Genomic DNA, 17,051 nt, shown 5'->3' on the forward strand with positions numbered 1-17,051 from the left:
TTATCCAGTAGTCATCTTCCTTATGAAGTTAATTTTAGTTCTCCCAGTGTGATTAAAATAGGCAGAGGGGTATGCTAGGGAATATATTACTTTTACTTTGCTTACTGTCATTTGTGCCAAACAGACCGACCCCTCAAACAGTAACAGACACTTAACCATTAATTCAATATTCAAAGTGTTTATTGTCATGTGTCACAAGAGAAAAAGGCATTTCTCTGTGCAATGAAATTCTTTCTTTGCTGTCCACCCACAGATGCTGATTAATGTGTACAATAGAAATAGAACATAAATACAAATAGTACAAATAAATAAACAAAGACAGAAAGGGAGACAAAATATGGAGATTTGAAACAGAGATGTGTGCAAAAGAGCTACAGCTTTATATGCTGGCTTAATATGTAGGATGACCTGATGTGCAAAAAAAATTATCATCATTGTTCTGAAGGCAACAGTGATGTTGCCTTCAGAACATCACTGTTGAAGAAGGAGTTGTTGAGTCTGGATGTTCTGGATTTCACACTTCTGAACCTCCGCTCCGAGGGCAGAAGTGTGAACAGTCCGTGTTGGGGGTGTGTGGGGTCTTAGAGGATGGAGGCAACTCTCCTCTGTACTCTGCGATGGTAGATGCTCTGCAGAGAGGGCAATGGAGTCATGATGATCTTCTCCACAGTTGTTATCACTCTCTGCAGGCGTTTGCGGTCCATAGCAGTAGTGCTGCCGTACCATGCAGTGATGCAGCTGGTCACTGTGCTCTTCAAGAGCCTGCTGTCAACCAAGAACCTGCTGAGGATTTTGGCCAACATACCGAATTTCCTCCGCTGCTGAGCCTTCTTGAACAGCTGTGTGGTCTTCAGTGACCAGGTGAAACCAAAGGCAGTTCAATCTCAGACTCATTGATGTGTTACGTATTTATCTGTCAGAGGCTCATCTGGTCCTCATTAAACGTCTAGAGCTCTGCTGCATTCTCACTTCCCCTTCACTTCTAAGAAGAAACGAAGAGCCACATTGTATCAGGGCACTAATGCATTTCACCTGGGTTCTAGCTGCTAATGCTAATGGTCACTGCAGTAGTATCGCCATGTTTTATTGTTGACATCAAGGTTTTCTTGTGTAGAAAGAGTTTTTTGAATTTTGACCTCTTTACATGTGTGTCTACAAACATCATCATGAACACTGTTTTCTAATAATAAACCATATGCACAGAAGAGCTAAAGTACTGCAAACACTTATCTCTACTAACAGTCTTCACACCTTTAACTTCCTCTCTCCTGTTTTTGATCAAGATATCTTCAACTTCTGTACAGTCCTTAAAAACTACAAGTGAGAAGAGAACAAGTGAGTCTGCAATTCACATGAAATCTAGAAGTAAAAATAATATAAGAGAGAGAGAGGGAGGTTATCAAGCCGCATTAAATAAATTAATTCAGCTGGACACAGGGGAGACAAGTGTTACTTCTTTATTCTCCCTTTAACTGAGACAGTCATGAATAACTCTTTGACTTTATCTGACTCTTGGAAACTAAAGTTGCATTTTAAACTTGTGTTGTATGTAAAATAAACTTCACATTATAAACATAACACTCATATTCATAACATATTTGATGTTTCACATTTCTCTCTCTCTTTTTCTCAACAGGAACAACTGAGCAACATCAAACTGTTCAAACTGTCACAGCTGGACGTGGACATGATGTTACTCTGCCTTGTAAAAATGTGATACAAGGTCAGCATAACTGTATCAGTACTACCTGGATCTTCAGTGATTCACGCAGTTCAGTATCACTCTTTGAGTTTGGGCAGATTAAAGAAGTCAAACCTGAATCAGACAGACTGAGTCTTTCTGCAAACTGTTCTCTGGTTATAAAGAAGGTCACAGATCAGGATGTTGGTCGTTACACCTGCAGACAGTTCAAAACAGCAACAGGACCAGTAGAAGGTCCAGACTTTGTGATTGATCTGTCTGTTATTAACAGTGAGTATTTACATCTTAATGTTTTCAGCTCAAACTGTCCTGTTAGAACAACAAACTGAAACACCACAATAATTATGATCACAGTGATGAAGTTCATTTTTCTATTGTTGCTTTTCTCTTACAATATCTCCATCTTCACTCATCTGAACCATCTGAACAGCTCTGTGTTGACATATGAACACTGTAGACTCCCAGTTGACTCCCCACACACCTGAACCATAATAGACTACAAACTAGTCTAGATTATTCTCTCCAGTTTGACTTCCTGTTCTTTCATCTTCAGTATTAAACCTTAAACTAGTTTGAGCAGATCTGTTAGTACTGATCACTTTGCTCTCTTTTTGCTGAATTTAAAAAGATAGAAGCAGATGTTACGTGAGCTCTGCTGTTCATTTTCAACCCATTGTCACTGTTTTGGTGTGTGCTGGGAGGCGGAATTTCAAGGCTGAGTCCTGGTTGTAATTTTCATGTAATCTGCATCCTGCAGAATGCTTGAACAGCTAATAAGTATATCATAAGGGGCGATCGTGGCTCAAGAGTTGGGAGGTCGCCTAATCGGAAGGTTGCCGGTTCGAGCCCCGGCTCGGACAGTCTCGGTCGTTGTGTCCTTGGGCAAGACACTTCACCCGTTGCCTACTGGTGGTGGTCAGAGGGCCCGGTGGCGCCAGTGTCCGGCAGCCTCGCCTCTGTCAGTGCGCCCCAGGGTGGCTGTGGCTACAATGTAGCTTGCCATCACCAGTGTGTGAATGTGTGTGTGAATGGGTGGATGACTGGATGTGTAAAGTGCTTTGGGGTCCTTAGGGACTAAGTAAAGCGCTATACAAATACAGGCCATTTACCATAAGTGTTGCTAGCTTAAGCACATTAATATATCTAAAAATTCATCTTTTCTTTGATGTCTTCAAAAAAAACTTTGAGTGAACTACTTCGCCTCAGTTAATACATCATGTAACTCCGTAGTTACTGAAGAAATCTTTAAAACATATAACTGACTGTATATTTATCAGTCAGTTGTATTGTTATGCTGCAGGAATGGCCTGGAAATGAAGAAGACTTCATTGTTATTGTAATCTAGTGACATTTACCTTTATATTAAGTGACACACTGCACGGTATATTGTCATTAAACTTTTTTTTGTTTAAATCTGGTCCATTACATTTTTAACAATACAAAAAAGGAGCGGAGTATATCACTGTATCTATGATGATATCAAACTTCCTGTTAGTGATATTCAAAAAACATCTTTGACAGCAAAAACACTCAATTTCAGCCTTCAGACACTTTAAAAACATAAAAAGAAAAGAATACGAGTAACGATAACATGTCTGACTGTGCACGCTTAGTTTTAAAGATTAGTGTGAACCAAAATGCTCAAGTTGTAGATGCAGTTCAAGGGCTCTGATGCTAACAGGCTAACTTTCTTATTGTGCCGAGCTGACTGGCTTTCCAGCTTCTTGGTAAGTACAGTTTGAACTTTTTCAGTGAATGCTAAACACTTCCTCTTCACTTATCAGAAAAAAACGACTTCAGAGGTGTAAAGAGGAACAATCAGGTCTCAGACCACTAACACATCTCATCTAGCTGCTAACAGTGGTCACTGCTGCAGTGTCATCATTGCGAACATCACAACTCAAATTCTGATGTGTAATAAGTTTAAATCTTGACCTCTTTTCGTGTGTGCAGACAAACATCACCATGGACACTGTTTTCTAATAATGAACCAAATGTACAGAAGAGCTGCATTAAAGTCAACACTTACCTCATCTAACAGTCTTCACACATTTAACTTCTCTTTTCTGTTGTTGATCAAACATTTTACACTGTTCTGCAGTCCTTTAAAATAGACAGGAAAGTCTGCAAAATAAATTAATTACAGAAGATATTAAATGTAAATGTTTTAAAAAGTTTTTAGTCATTTAATATCTACATTAAGAGAGAGAGGGAGATATGGCTGCTTAAACACTATGAACCTATGAGGAAGTGAGCAGGAAGTTGATGCTGTGTTCATCTCGGAGACTCATTTGTGGACGTGAGAGCAAGAACAGAGACTGAGACAGTCATGATTAACTTTTTGACTTTAGCTGACTCTTGGAAACTCAAGGTGAAAATTAAACTTGTGTTGTATTTATAATACACTTCACATAATAAACATAACACTCATATTCATATATTTCTTTATAACGTGATAGAAGGTCAGCATAACTGTAACCTGATCTTTAGTGAATCAAACAGCTCAGTATCAACCCTTCAACTTGGACAGACTAAAGAAGCCAAACCTAAATCAGACAGACTGAGTCTTTCTGCAGGCTGTTCTCTGGTTATAAAGAAGGTCACAGATCAGGATGTTGGTCGTTACAGCTGTGTGGTTCTTCCCCTCAAAAACCTTTTCACATGATGAACACATAAGACGCAACCAATGTATATACAGTGGCACATTTTTATCCATGTAGTATACAGTACAACACACACCAAGAACATTATTCCACCTCAGCATCTTGTGTGTGTTCTGGGTCAGGCCAGAGAATCTCATCCACATTACAGGCTATATTGGTGCTAGCCAGGCAGCGGGGTTAAAATACTCTAGTTATAGAAAACATTAAAGCTGTAATTTGGTTAATAACATTGGTTACTGTTGTCGGTGTTCCTCGGTCGTTGATCCAGTGTTTTCAGTTTGTTTTTTGTTCTCTGATTCTTTTCCACATGTTCGCATTTGCTGTTTTATCATGTTATCCATCAGTTTGTGTGCATTATGTTCTGTTCCACTTCCTACGTATTATTAGTTAGATTAAGTTCAGCTGTGTACTCACAGGTCTCTAGTCATCATCATTAGCCAGTGCATTTACAGTTTTTCTCGATTGCTAAAACACTATAACCAATTTTGTGAACCCAAATTTCAAAACCATAATGCCACTTTCCAAAAAGCACACCCATTTCCCTGAAGTATAAACACTATGCACCTGCTTTAACACATGAGTCAGATGTGGTGAACTGTTACTGCAAAACTCTAGACACAAATCCCTACATTTGTCAGTGCTTACATGATGTGGTCACTTAGAAATTACTAGCAGTCAATAATGTCACATCAAACTCACATCAGCACAGCTTTGGCTCAACTAGCACAATTAACCAAGTGGAAACACTAGAAGTTAAAATTTATCACACACCAATCAGAAACTTTAATAGATAGATAAAAGGGCCAAAGTCAGCTGATTCAGGTTTGAAACAATGGATCCAAAGACATGTAAAGGAAGAGGTCGAGGAGGAAGAGGTGGTCTAGGACACCAGGGAGGAGGTGGAGATGGAGGAACATAGCTGCCCATCGGGCTGTTGTAAATGTCCCTGGTCAGCATGGAGAAAATGTCACTATGTGCGCAGGCATCAGCCAACAAGGGCTAATCCACCGCCATGCCATTCTAGGACCCTATAACACTATGCTTCTCCTTGCTTTTCTTGATGGTGTAAGGCAGCATATGTTCCAGCGGGACTACAGTATTGGCTGTATGAAAGTAAGAATAAATGATAAGTAAACAGAAAACAAATTGTGATCAGTATCATTAGATTTTTAGAGTTCTGTCTCTGATACCTCTCACACATGATCCATGAACCTCAGACCACAAACTCGTGGTTATTATTGTCTCCAGTTTGACTTCCTGTTCTTTCATCTTCAGTATTAAACCTTTACTCTGCTGGTTTAAACAGATCTGTTTGTACTGAACTAACATTTAAGAATAAGATAATGAATGATTATGAATACATCTCCCTTGATTGTTCCTATATGATTGCAAATTATACAACAAAGAAGAAGATATGAGGACCTGCTTTGTATTTAAGTGGTAGGAAACCGAAAGGCGGTTCAGTCTCAGACTCATTGATGTGTTAACCATTTATCTGTCAGAAGCTCATCTGGTCATCATTAAACGTCCAGAGCTCTGCTGCTGTTGTAACCACATTCTCACTTCTAAGAAGAAACAACGAGTCACATTGTATCAGGGCATTTCACCTTTGTTCTAGCTGCTAATGCTAATGATCACTGTAGCAGTAACACCATGTTTTATTGTTGACAGCAACAGAGTTTCTGTTGCAGAAAGAGTTTTTTGAATTTTGACCTCTTTCCAGGTGTCTACAAACATCATCATGGACACTGTTTTCTAATAATAAACCATATGCACAGAAGAGCTAAAGTACTGCAAACACTTATCTCTACTAACAGCCTTCACACCTTTAACTTGCTCTCTCCTATTTTTGATCAAGATATCTTCAACTTCTGTCCTTCAGTCCTTCAAAAGGTTGACAAGTTTTCATTTAAATCACATGAAATCTAAAAGTAAGAATGTTTAAAAGTCATTTAATATCTACAATAAGAGAGAGAGGGAGGTTATCGAGCAGAATTAAATAAATTAATTCCTCTGGACACAGGGGAGACAAACAGACTGATGCCACTATGAGGAAGTGAGCAGGAAGTTGACGCTGTGTTCATCTCTGAGAGCAAGAACAGAGACTGAGAGAGACAGAGAAGCACGATGGCTGCATTCACATGGATTCAAATGTCTTCATTACTGATTCTGATGCTTCAGTTTAAAGGTAAGTGTACATAGAAACACATTCGATTAATAAACTGCATTATTATCACAAGTGTTATTTATTCTTCCTTTAACTGAGACAGTCATGATTAACTTTTTGACTTTAGCTGACTCTTGGAAATGAAAGTTGAATTTTAAACTTGTGTTGTATTTAAAATAAACTTCACATTATAAACATAACACTCATATTCATAACATAGTTGATGTTTCACATTTCTCTCTCTTTTTCTCAACAGGAACAACTGAGCAAAATCAAACTGTCACTGCTGGACGTGGACATGATGTTACTCTGCCTTGTAAAAATGTGATACAAGGTCAGCATAACTGTATCAGTACTACCTGGATCTTCAGTAACTCAACTAAAACACCACAGTATCACTCTTTGAGCTTGGGCAGATTAAAGAAGCCAAACCTGAATCAGACAGACTGAGTCTTTCTGCAAACTGTTCTCTGGTTATAAAGAAGGTCACAGATCAGGATGTTGGTCGTTACACCTGCAGACAGTTCAAAACAAAAGGAGGATCACAAGAAGGTCCAGACTTTATCATTGATCTGTCTGTTATTAACAGTGAGTATTTACATCTTAATGTTTTCAGCTCAAACTGTCCTGTTAGAACAACAAACTGAAACACCACAATAATTATGATCACAGTGATGAAGTTCATTTTTCTATTGTTGCTTTTCTCTTACAATATCTCCATCTTCACCAGTGTGTGTACATGAGAACAATGATAAAGCATCTTGAACAGCTCTGTGTTGACATATGAACACTGTAGACTCACAGTTGAGTGTCTGTATGAAGATAAAGAGAACATATCCTCAGACATGAGACAGCATCAAAAATGAGACTTGTTAGACTGTTAAACATCTCACCACTGTTTCCTCTCTGTTGTTGTTCACTTACTTTCAAGTCTTTTCTTACTGTCAGTGTCTTTAATTATGTTATTGTATTTCTTTAGGTGAAAATGTGAAAACGACAAAATCAACAACAGTGAAGTTCACCACAAAAACATCACCGACAACAAAATCCACAACATCAACACCGTTAGACGAGACATCAAATGATCCACCAGCAGGTAGTGACTGAATTTGTCTCTGAATGTCAGACTGACAGTTGAATCTTTGTGGGAAAATTCAGTATCACCTTTAACACATATTAATAATGTTTTCAGTTCAGTCATGGTTTATCATCGTTCCTGTGGGTTTAGCAGCACTGTTAGTTGTGGTCATCATCATATGGAAGAAAAGTAAAGGTGAGAGGACTCGCAGATTAAAGTTGATCATAAATGGAAATAAGGAAAGTTAAATATTAAATAATTATATGGTTGAATGCAGTTTTGTTTTACATTTCTGTAGCTTGTGATTAGTAAAAACAGAAAAAAAACTGAGATTTTTTAATGGGGAAGTTAATGAATTATTTTCTCTTCTTCAGGAAACAAAACACAACAGAGCGACAACACTGTGAGTTCAAATCTTCAAATAGTCAAATGCCTTTTTTGCTCCATACCAGAATCATTTTACACCTTTAGTGTTGACTTCAGTTCATAAAGTGAAAAGGATAAAGGGAAAAACCAATGCCAATAACTTCAGCTGTCTTCACTGTGCAGGCTGAAGCCGATGATGAAGTTTCCTACGCCACCATCAGCTTCACAAAGAAAACCAAGAATAAAGACCGGGTAAGATTTCGATATTTATAGAAATTATGTCAGTAGTAAGTTCAGACTTTTCAAAGGTCTTGTCTTTAAGAAAATTTTGTGATGTTTTCTTACAGCCCTGTGTCGATGATGATGGTGACACTATAACCTACAGCACTGTGAAAGCGTTCTCTCCACCTGCTGGAGTTTCCACTGATTCCAGCGACGTCTATTCCACCATCAACAAATAACCACCATGCAGCAAGCACTTTTTTGAAAGTTTAACTCAAGTCAGTACAGAGAAGGTAGTTTATTTAGCTGCTGAATTAAGTCATGTGAGATATTTTTAAATAAATAACTTACCTGTTGTTTTCTTAAGCACATTAGTAGATATAAATGTTCCCATCCCTGAATTTTTAAAATTTTATATACCTTAAACATATTCTCATGATTATCTATGACAGTATTACATTACACACCGAGCACGATAGGTTGTTGTGAAAAAGTCATCTTAAAAAAAGCAATGTGAAAAAAATGAAGTGATGATGAGCTAGTTTGCATGTTTCAACAAAAGGAAGAAATGGAGAGTCTGAGTTCATCCAGTTCTCACACGCAGGCAGCAGCAGGGAGAATTTCGTGGTTTGATCCACGACTCGAAGCTGCATCATGTTCACACATTCCAGGATGTCAGTGAGGCAGTTTGAGTGCTTGTTAGCAGAGCTGGGGCTTCATCTGAGAAGGCATAGAAATCTTTTTTGTGCGGCCTGAGTCAGAGCAGCCTGTAACTGTGTGTCTGAGGTAAAACAGAAATTTTACTATTTCCATTACTCTGCATAATCAGTATATTTGCATTTTGAGCTTTGACCGCACTTGTTTTCAAATGCAGTCGTCTGACTGGTCACATCCGTTTATCCGGTCCCAAAAATCAGGAAAAAAAAATCGGGCTTGGTTCTAAAAATTGAATGCTGCGAAATGAAATGATTATAAAAGCTGTAGTTTCTGATTTTTAATTTTACAGTTAAATGCAACACACACTCAAAATGACTCGTTGTTTTAACCTTCCTGTCGTGTTCGGGTCAAATCTGACCATTTACAGATTTAAAAACTCATAAATTGTGTTTTACATCCGATTGCCTCAAGTCCTTATGACATCCTCCACACTTTGCACTTGAACATATAAAAGTGATGAGCACCTCTTGAATTTTGAGTGTTTTAATCAACTTTGTTACATCTGTGGTGTAGCAAATGAATGGGAATCCACCCCCACCCGTCCCTTTGGCCTCTGACCTCCTGAATGGGCCACTGAATGACAAAATGAAAGACCCACTTTTACGACTTACTGAACAACCCACTGACCTACCCACTGAACTGAATTTGGTGGTGAACAATGTTTCTTATGTTAATTTAAGAGCTATTAAAACTGTCCGGTCAATTTTGGCTGGGAACATTAAAGTAAGGGGGTTGGGTGAACACAACCGGAGGGTTAATTTTGTCATTTATATATTTAATTTTTATCTCTCCTCCTTTGTACTTGAGCTTTGAGCTCAGTTCAAAAGATAATTACAGACTGATGTTATGCTCCATATTACAACTTCAGTATTTTCTGCAACTGCTTCTCTTTCTGTTGCCTGTATTATAATAAGAATGAACTAAAAATAAACAGAAAAATCTAAGTAGGGCGAGAGGCAGGGTACACCATGGACAGCTCACCAGTCTATCACAGGGTGTTCCTACTATATGATTTCAAATTTTATTAAAAATGAACAAATAAAACAAAATGATCTGCAATGGTGTAAAGAGTTTTGATCTCTTTCACATGTGGACAAGCATCACCACGGACACTGTTTTCAAAAATAAACCGTCAAGAATAGTTGCAACTAATTGTCTTCACACATTTAACTTCCTCTATTCTATTATTGATCAGTTTCCACTGTTGCACAGTCCTTTAAAAGAACAACAAGGCAATCTGCAAAATATATTAAATATCAACTTAAAGCATGTTGGTGTGTTTTTATCACTCATTTAATATCTATGTTAAGAGTGAGAAGGAGTTAATGATGCTTAAAAGCAATGAACTAAATTCATTCACCATGAGGAGAGAAAAGAAGTTATGTGTTGCTATGAGGAAGTGAGCAGAAAGTTGATGCTGTATTCATCTCTGAGACTGTCTCATTTGTGAGATTACACTGAAAGCACGATGGCTGCATTTACATGGATACAAATGTCTTCATTACTGATACTGATGCTTCAGTTTAAAGGTAAGTGTACATAGAAAAAACATTCAATTAATAAACTGCATTATTATCATAATTATTACATCTTTATTTTTCATTTGCAGCTGATGTTTTTTTCCTGTGAGATGAGTCTGATGACTATTTTGGTCACAAACGTTTTGCAATGACTGAGTTTAAACCCTGCAGACACTGAGTCTGGTCCAGGAACCAGTCAGGAGATGGTAAGATGACACCCTACTACCAGTTCAAAGTGTTATGTTTAGGTCAACAGAGAAGAGGAAGAACCGTGATGTGATGAGGATGAGCTGAAAATGAATTTACTTAAATAAATGTGAAACTCACCTGTTATAAATCCACATATTACTGAGCAGTCATTATGTTGTCTTCACTGTGAAGGCTGAAGATGATGATGATGGTGTTTCCTACGTCTCCATTAGCTTCACAAAGAAAACCAAGAACAAAGACCAGGTAAGATTTTAATATTTACAGACATGATGTTAGCAGTAAGTTTGTGGTTTTTAAAGCTCCTGCCAGGTATATGTATTTAATAACACATACTGTTTACTTATAGTCATGTGGTGGTGATGATGATGATGAAGTGTGACTTACATCACTGTGAAAGCTTCCTCCTTTCCCACTGGAGTTTCCGCTCATCCCAGCGACCTCTATTCCACCATGGACAAACCAAAGAAACAGTATGTTGCTAATGAAAGGTTGTGTGCTGTTTTTCCTTGATGCTGATGAATGTTTGTTTGATTGAGTAACTTCCTTTTTCTTCCCTTTGAAAAATATATTTGGAATAAAGGTATACACATCACTTGTCATGTTTTTAAAAAGAAAATTACTGTTGTTTAGCTTAAGCACATTATTAGAGCTAAATATTCATCTTTAATTTGATCCCTTCACAGAGCGCTTTGATTACTAATCTTTCTATTATAGATATACCTGTATGTGCACTGTAAATATGATCTGTGTTACTGAATAACATAGTTTACAGTAGCTTATTATGTGTCTTGTTTGCTGCCTTTATTCATTATTGTAAACATAATGTTGAGTATTTTGGACTTTAGTTCTTGTTATAGTTTAGTCTCAGTTTTACTGTTGAATTTGTTCCCTTAGAGTTTCCTGTCATAAATTCTTGTGCCAATTTTCTTATGTGAAGTTCATTCGTGTGTCTTTTTCCACATTTAGTTATGGTTCTCACTTCCTGTTTTATTGTCTTTGTGTTTAGTTTTACTAATTAAATTGTCTTTGATTATTTTCACTTACATTTCATCAACCACCTGTGTTCACTTCCTGTAATTATGATACCCTCGTTTATAAGTAGTGTTGTCTTTCTTTCAGTCTTTGCCTTAATGTTTCTTTTCCTGCCTGTGATTTCCCAGTTGGTTTTGAAATCTGTTTATTCGATCAGTGGACTTTGTATTTTGGACATTTCATCAGTAGAAATAAATTCTTTTTAATCAGTCAGTCAGTCTTTTGTGTTCATTTTGGTCTGGAAATTTGAACATAATTACTTTTTTCTTGAGGTAAATGCAACTATCCAGTAACTTCTAAAAGTATTAAAGAGGGTGTAAATTTGAAACCATAAACAAAATGTTTTGAGTAAACCTGAAACAACCACAGTCGGGCAGAAACTTCGCAGAGAGAAACTTTAGTGCAGTAAGTGTCATCTACAGATTTATGTCCAGCGATATGAGGTCTAGTACATATTTGCTCATTAAATCTATTTAAAAAGGTTTTTAAACTCTTTTAAAAGAAACAGGAAATGACAGCATTGTTGTCAGCTGACATATTAAATGTACAGACCCACATATGACACACCAATGGAAATATTTTACTTGCTGAAGTAAATAAATTAACACTTCACTACCGTAGGATTAATACAAACACATTAACCATGACAGTTTTGATCTTCCCACAGTGATGGTTTAATTGTGGAGAGATTACTACTAAATGTGTGTAAAAGTGACAGTAACTGATGTTATACTGCATATTACAATTTTTTAAATGTTATCTTTAATTATGTCTCTTTGTATTGGCTGTATGATAATAAGACTGAACCAAAGATAAACAGAAAATATATGTAATAATATTATTGATTGTTTTGCAGCAGAATTAGTGCCTGTTATTCAAATTACATCAAAAAACAAGATAAAATAATTTGCTATTTGTTGAAAATGATGGGAAACCTAAAGACGCTTCAGTCTAATGCTCATCGATGTGTTAACCATTTATCTGTCAGAGGTTCATCTGGTCATCATGAAACCTCCAGAGCTCTGCTGCTGTTGTACCCACATTCTCACCAAAGCACTTCCCCTTCACTTCTCAGAAATAAATGACTTCAGAGGTGCAATGAGGAAGCAGCAGGTCTCTGACCACTAACACATCTCATCTGTGTTCTTATCTAGCTGCTGCTAGAAGGCTACAAATTGAACTTGGTAACTATAATACATAAATAAACTAAATATAATTAAAGCTTAAATGTAAAAGTTACTAAAATATTAAAAAAGTATATAATTACAGATTAGATATAAAAGTAATTGAATATTCAACTGTTAATCATTTGATATCAACATTAAGAGAGGGGAGATACAGATGCTTAAACATTATGAACTGGATTAATTCAGCAAGAGAAGAAAAAAAGAGTGATGCCACTATGAGCAAGTGAGCAGGAAGTTGATGCTGTGTTCATCTCTGAGAGCAAGAACAGAGACTGAGAGAGACAGAGAAGCACGATGGCTGCATTCACATGGATTCAAATGTCTTCATTACTGATACTGATGCTTCAGTTTAAAGGTAAGTGTGCATAGAAACACATTCAATTAATAAACTGCATTATTATCACAGGTGTTATTTATTCTTCCTTTAACTGAGACAGTCATGATAAACCTTTTGACTTTATCTGACTCTTGGAAACTAAAGTTGAATCTTAAACTTGTGTTGTATTTAAAATAAACTTCACATTATAAACATAACACTCATATTCATAACATATTTGATGTTTCACATTTCTCTCTCTTTTTCTCAACAGGAACAACTGAGCAAAATCAAACTGTTCAAACTGTCACAGCTGGACGTGGACATGATGTTACTCTGCCTTGTAAAAATCTGATACAAGGTCAGCATAACTGTAACAGTACTACCTGGATCTTCAGTGATTCAAGCACCACAGTATCACTCTTTGAGTTTGGGCAGATTAAAGAAGTCAAACCTGAATCAGACAGACTGAGTCTTTCTGCAAACTGTTCTCTGGTTATAAAGAAGGTCACAGATCAGGATGTTGGTCGTTACAACTGCAGACAGTTCAAAACAAAAGGAGGACCACAAGAAGGTCCAGACTTTAACATTCATCTGTCTGTTATTAACAGTGAGTATTTACATCTTAATGTTTTCAGCTCAAACTGTCCTGTTAGAACAACAAACTGAAACACCACAATAATTATGATCACAGTGATGAAGTTCATTTTTCTATTGTTGCTTTTCTCTTACAATATCTCCATCTTCACCAGTGTGTGTACATGAGAACAATGATAAAGCATCTTGAACAGCTCTGTGTTGACGTATGAACACTGTAGACTCACAGTTGAGTGTCTGTATGAAGATAAAGAGAACATATCCTCAGACATGAGACATCATCAAAAATGAGACTTGTTAGACTGTTAAACATCTCACCACTGTTTCCTCTCTGTTGTTGTTCACTTACTTTCAAGTCTTTTCTTACTGTTGGTGTCTTTAATTATGTTATTGTATTTCTTTAGGTGAAGAGTCGGCAACAACAAAATCAACAACAGTTAAGTTCACCACAAAAACATCATCGACAAGAAAATCCACAACATCAACACCGTTAGAAGAGACATCAAATGATCCAGCAGCAGGTAGTGACTGAATTTGTCTCTGAATGTCAGACTGACAGTTGAATCTTTGTGGGAAAATTCAGTATCACGTTTAACTTATAAGAATAAATACTTTAGAAACTCCACAGTCTAAAAAAACCACTCAAACATCATCACTACATGTTAGAAAACTGACTGTTTTTATCACATTTGAAATCTTTTGAGTTGAACAAAAATTTGACGCCAACATTTTTGTATTATTTTCAGATTGTCTGTATTTGCTGAGATGCATCATCGTGTCTGTGGGTTTAGCAGCACTCTTAATATCTGCTGTTACAGTCAACATGTGGACAAAAACTAAAGGTGAGAACATTCACAGATGAAACTTTATACATAAAAGCTTTGAGTTTTACTGTTTGGTGTATGCATTTTTTTTTGTCATTTCAGGAAACAAAACACAGACTGAAGAAAACACTGTGAGTCTGAACACTCAATATACTCTAATTTCTGTTACTGTTACTGTGCCTGACCCAGGGGAAATCTGGACCAACAGGAAACGATACACAGACTAAGGGGCACTGCAAAGCCATTCATATAGAAACTGTGGATTAACAGAGAGGACACCGAAGCTAGTGTCTTGCTTGAGCCTGAGCTCTTTTATTTCTGAGCTACAATTCCCTCATTCACTCATGTACACAGTACAAATCAAATTAATCATAATTACTCTAAAATAAAATAAAATAATACATTTCACTAACAACAGTAAATAAAGTTATTTAAAGCATTCTTACCAAACCCCCAAAAATTTAAATGAATTCAGATAATTAAACCTATATTCACATTTATTTCTGAGCTGAAGGGCTTAAACAGCACCATCTACTGACATAATGAGGTATATAACAGGTCACAATAATAAAAAAGGGGGAATGATTGATTTTCCAAACATAAACATGTACCATTCTTGAACCTACTGCATTATCTTTAGAAATCTCAAAAATGTAACAAAAATATTAACAGAAAATGGAAAATATCAGAAAAAAAGTATCATAATGTATGAATATGAGAGATAATCTACGCTATGATGCGCTGTTTTCCACAGGTGTCTAATGATGAAGATGAAGGTACAGTGAACTATGAAAACACTGGAGACTCTTCTGTTTCTGTCAGACTCCACTGATCAACAACTTCAACATCAACTGATCACAGAAATGAATCCACTGATGTTTAAAATATTTACATTTTGATTTTATCTCATATTTAGAATCCAAAACCTTTGTGTGTCTCAAACAGTTTATCCAGTTAGTTTGTTACATAAAGAAAAGACTATCAGACTGAGAACGTTGCATTCAGAAGGTTGACTGAGAAGTCGAGTTATGACAAAGGAAACTGCTTCAGCCATGAAAAGGCGAGGCCAATATAATCAGAATAACAGCTTCTTTTTTGGTGTTTACATTTATTTTTTAATGTATTTGATTGTTACACTTTATCTTTATTTGTGACACCAACGTTATATTCAATGTTATAACTTTTATGTTATCGATAACTTTTGTCACAACCCGGCTCAAAGGATGTGACAAGTAGGTGGGAGGCCACAAAGGCTGTAAGATATTTTAATGAGATAAGTAAAGAAATCCAAACACAGATTGAATGGTACAACAGCCATAACCAAACATAACCAGGGGAGCATAATGAGCCACAGACGAAGGAGGCCGGAGGTTCATTCAAAGTGTCTTTATAATGCACTGGGACTGGCCTTCTCAGGTTTGCTGCATCTATAATTGGGTCAGCTCCACCTACCAGATATCTGAAAGAGACAGGCAACAAGAAAACAAGGCCAGCCCACTGAGTGTCACACTTTGTTTTGGCTGTATGACAATACGAATGATTTTTATTTTATTTTTAAAGCATTTGTAACTGATTTTATTTGTTAGCAAGCTCTCTCTTTCTGACACTTCACACATCTGAATAATAATAGACTACAAGCTAGTCTCAATTATTCTCTCCAGTTTGACCTGCTGTTCTTTCATCTTCAGTATTAAACCTTTACTCTTAAGCAGCTCTGTTTGTACTGAACTCTTTTTATCTTTTTCATGAATTCAGAAAGATAGAAGCAGATTTAACATGAGCTCTGCTTTCCAGTTTTAAACCCTTTGTAAATGTTTAGACGTGTGCTGGGAAGAGGAGCTTCATGGCTGAGTCCTGGTTGTAATTTTCATGTAATCTGCATCCTGCAGAATGCACGAATGCTAATAAGCTAGTTAAAAGTGAACTTCTTTGAACCAGTCCAGGTTGAGTGATAACAAGAAAGAGCAAATAAGAATCTGTACATGCTGTTAGGAGATCCACTTGAAACATCCATTAGAAAGTTGTTCAGTTAAGATGGGCAAGTAGTAACATCTGGGCAAATTATAAGCAAATTACAACCAGGACTCAGCTGCAAAGCTCCTCCTCCCACTCCCAGCCTCAGTCCCTCCCACACACTCCAAAACATTATTGAAGCTGAAAACCAGAGAGAAAAAGAGAAATTGTAAGAAAACTGTAATGTAAAAAAAAAAGAGTTTAAAAATGTAACAAAAACCAAGAACCAATTCAGTGTTAATGGTTCGTTTTAGTTTCATTTTATATCTTTCAATGGAAGTTTTATACTTAAGCGTTATTAACCACAATTACACGTAACACACAGAGATCCTGTCATGGCCTCTCCCTGTCATCTCTCAACAAATAAATTCAGTGCAACACTGCCACCTTCTGGTGCAGGAGAGAGAAAAAGGTTGGAAAGACGTAAGACGAGAGAG

The 17,051-nt window shown here is 36.7% G+C and overlaps 1 pseudogene across 1 annotated transcript; it reads left to right on the forward strand.

The window, feature by feature from the left end:
- The first annotated feature begins 6,482 nt into the window (after positions 1 to 6,482).
- LOC146692371 (uncharacterized) lies at positions 6,483 to 16,312 on the forward strand (annotated as a pseudogene). The gene is made up of 14 exons (XR_014915335.1): positions 6,483 to 6,553; positions 6,789 to 7,120; positions 7,512 to 7,628; positions 7,725 to 7,805; positions 7,985 to 8,013; positions 8,160 to 8,228; positions 8,324 to 8,434; positions 10,817 to 10,888; positions 13,213 to 13,219; positions 13,455 to 13,790; positions 14,182 to 14,298; positions 14,524 to 14,619; positions 14,704 to 14,732; positions 15,356 to 16,312. The product of XR_014915335.1 is annotated as an uncharacterized LOC146692371 (transcript).
- The last annotated feature ends 739 nt before the right edge of the window (positions 16,313 to 17,051 follow it).

Source organism: Copadichromis virginalis, linkage group LG15 (genome assembly GCF_057382275.1).
Source record: "Copadichromis virginalis isolate Kocher_CV1m ecotype Utaka linkage group LG15, C_Virginalis_male_GT1.1, whole genome shotgun sequence".
Taxonomy (NCBI): domain Eukaryota; kingdom Metazoa; phylum Chordata; class Actinopteri; order Cichliformes; family Cichlidae; genus Copadichromis; species Copadichromis virginalis.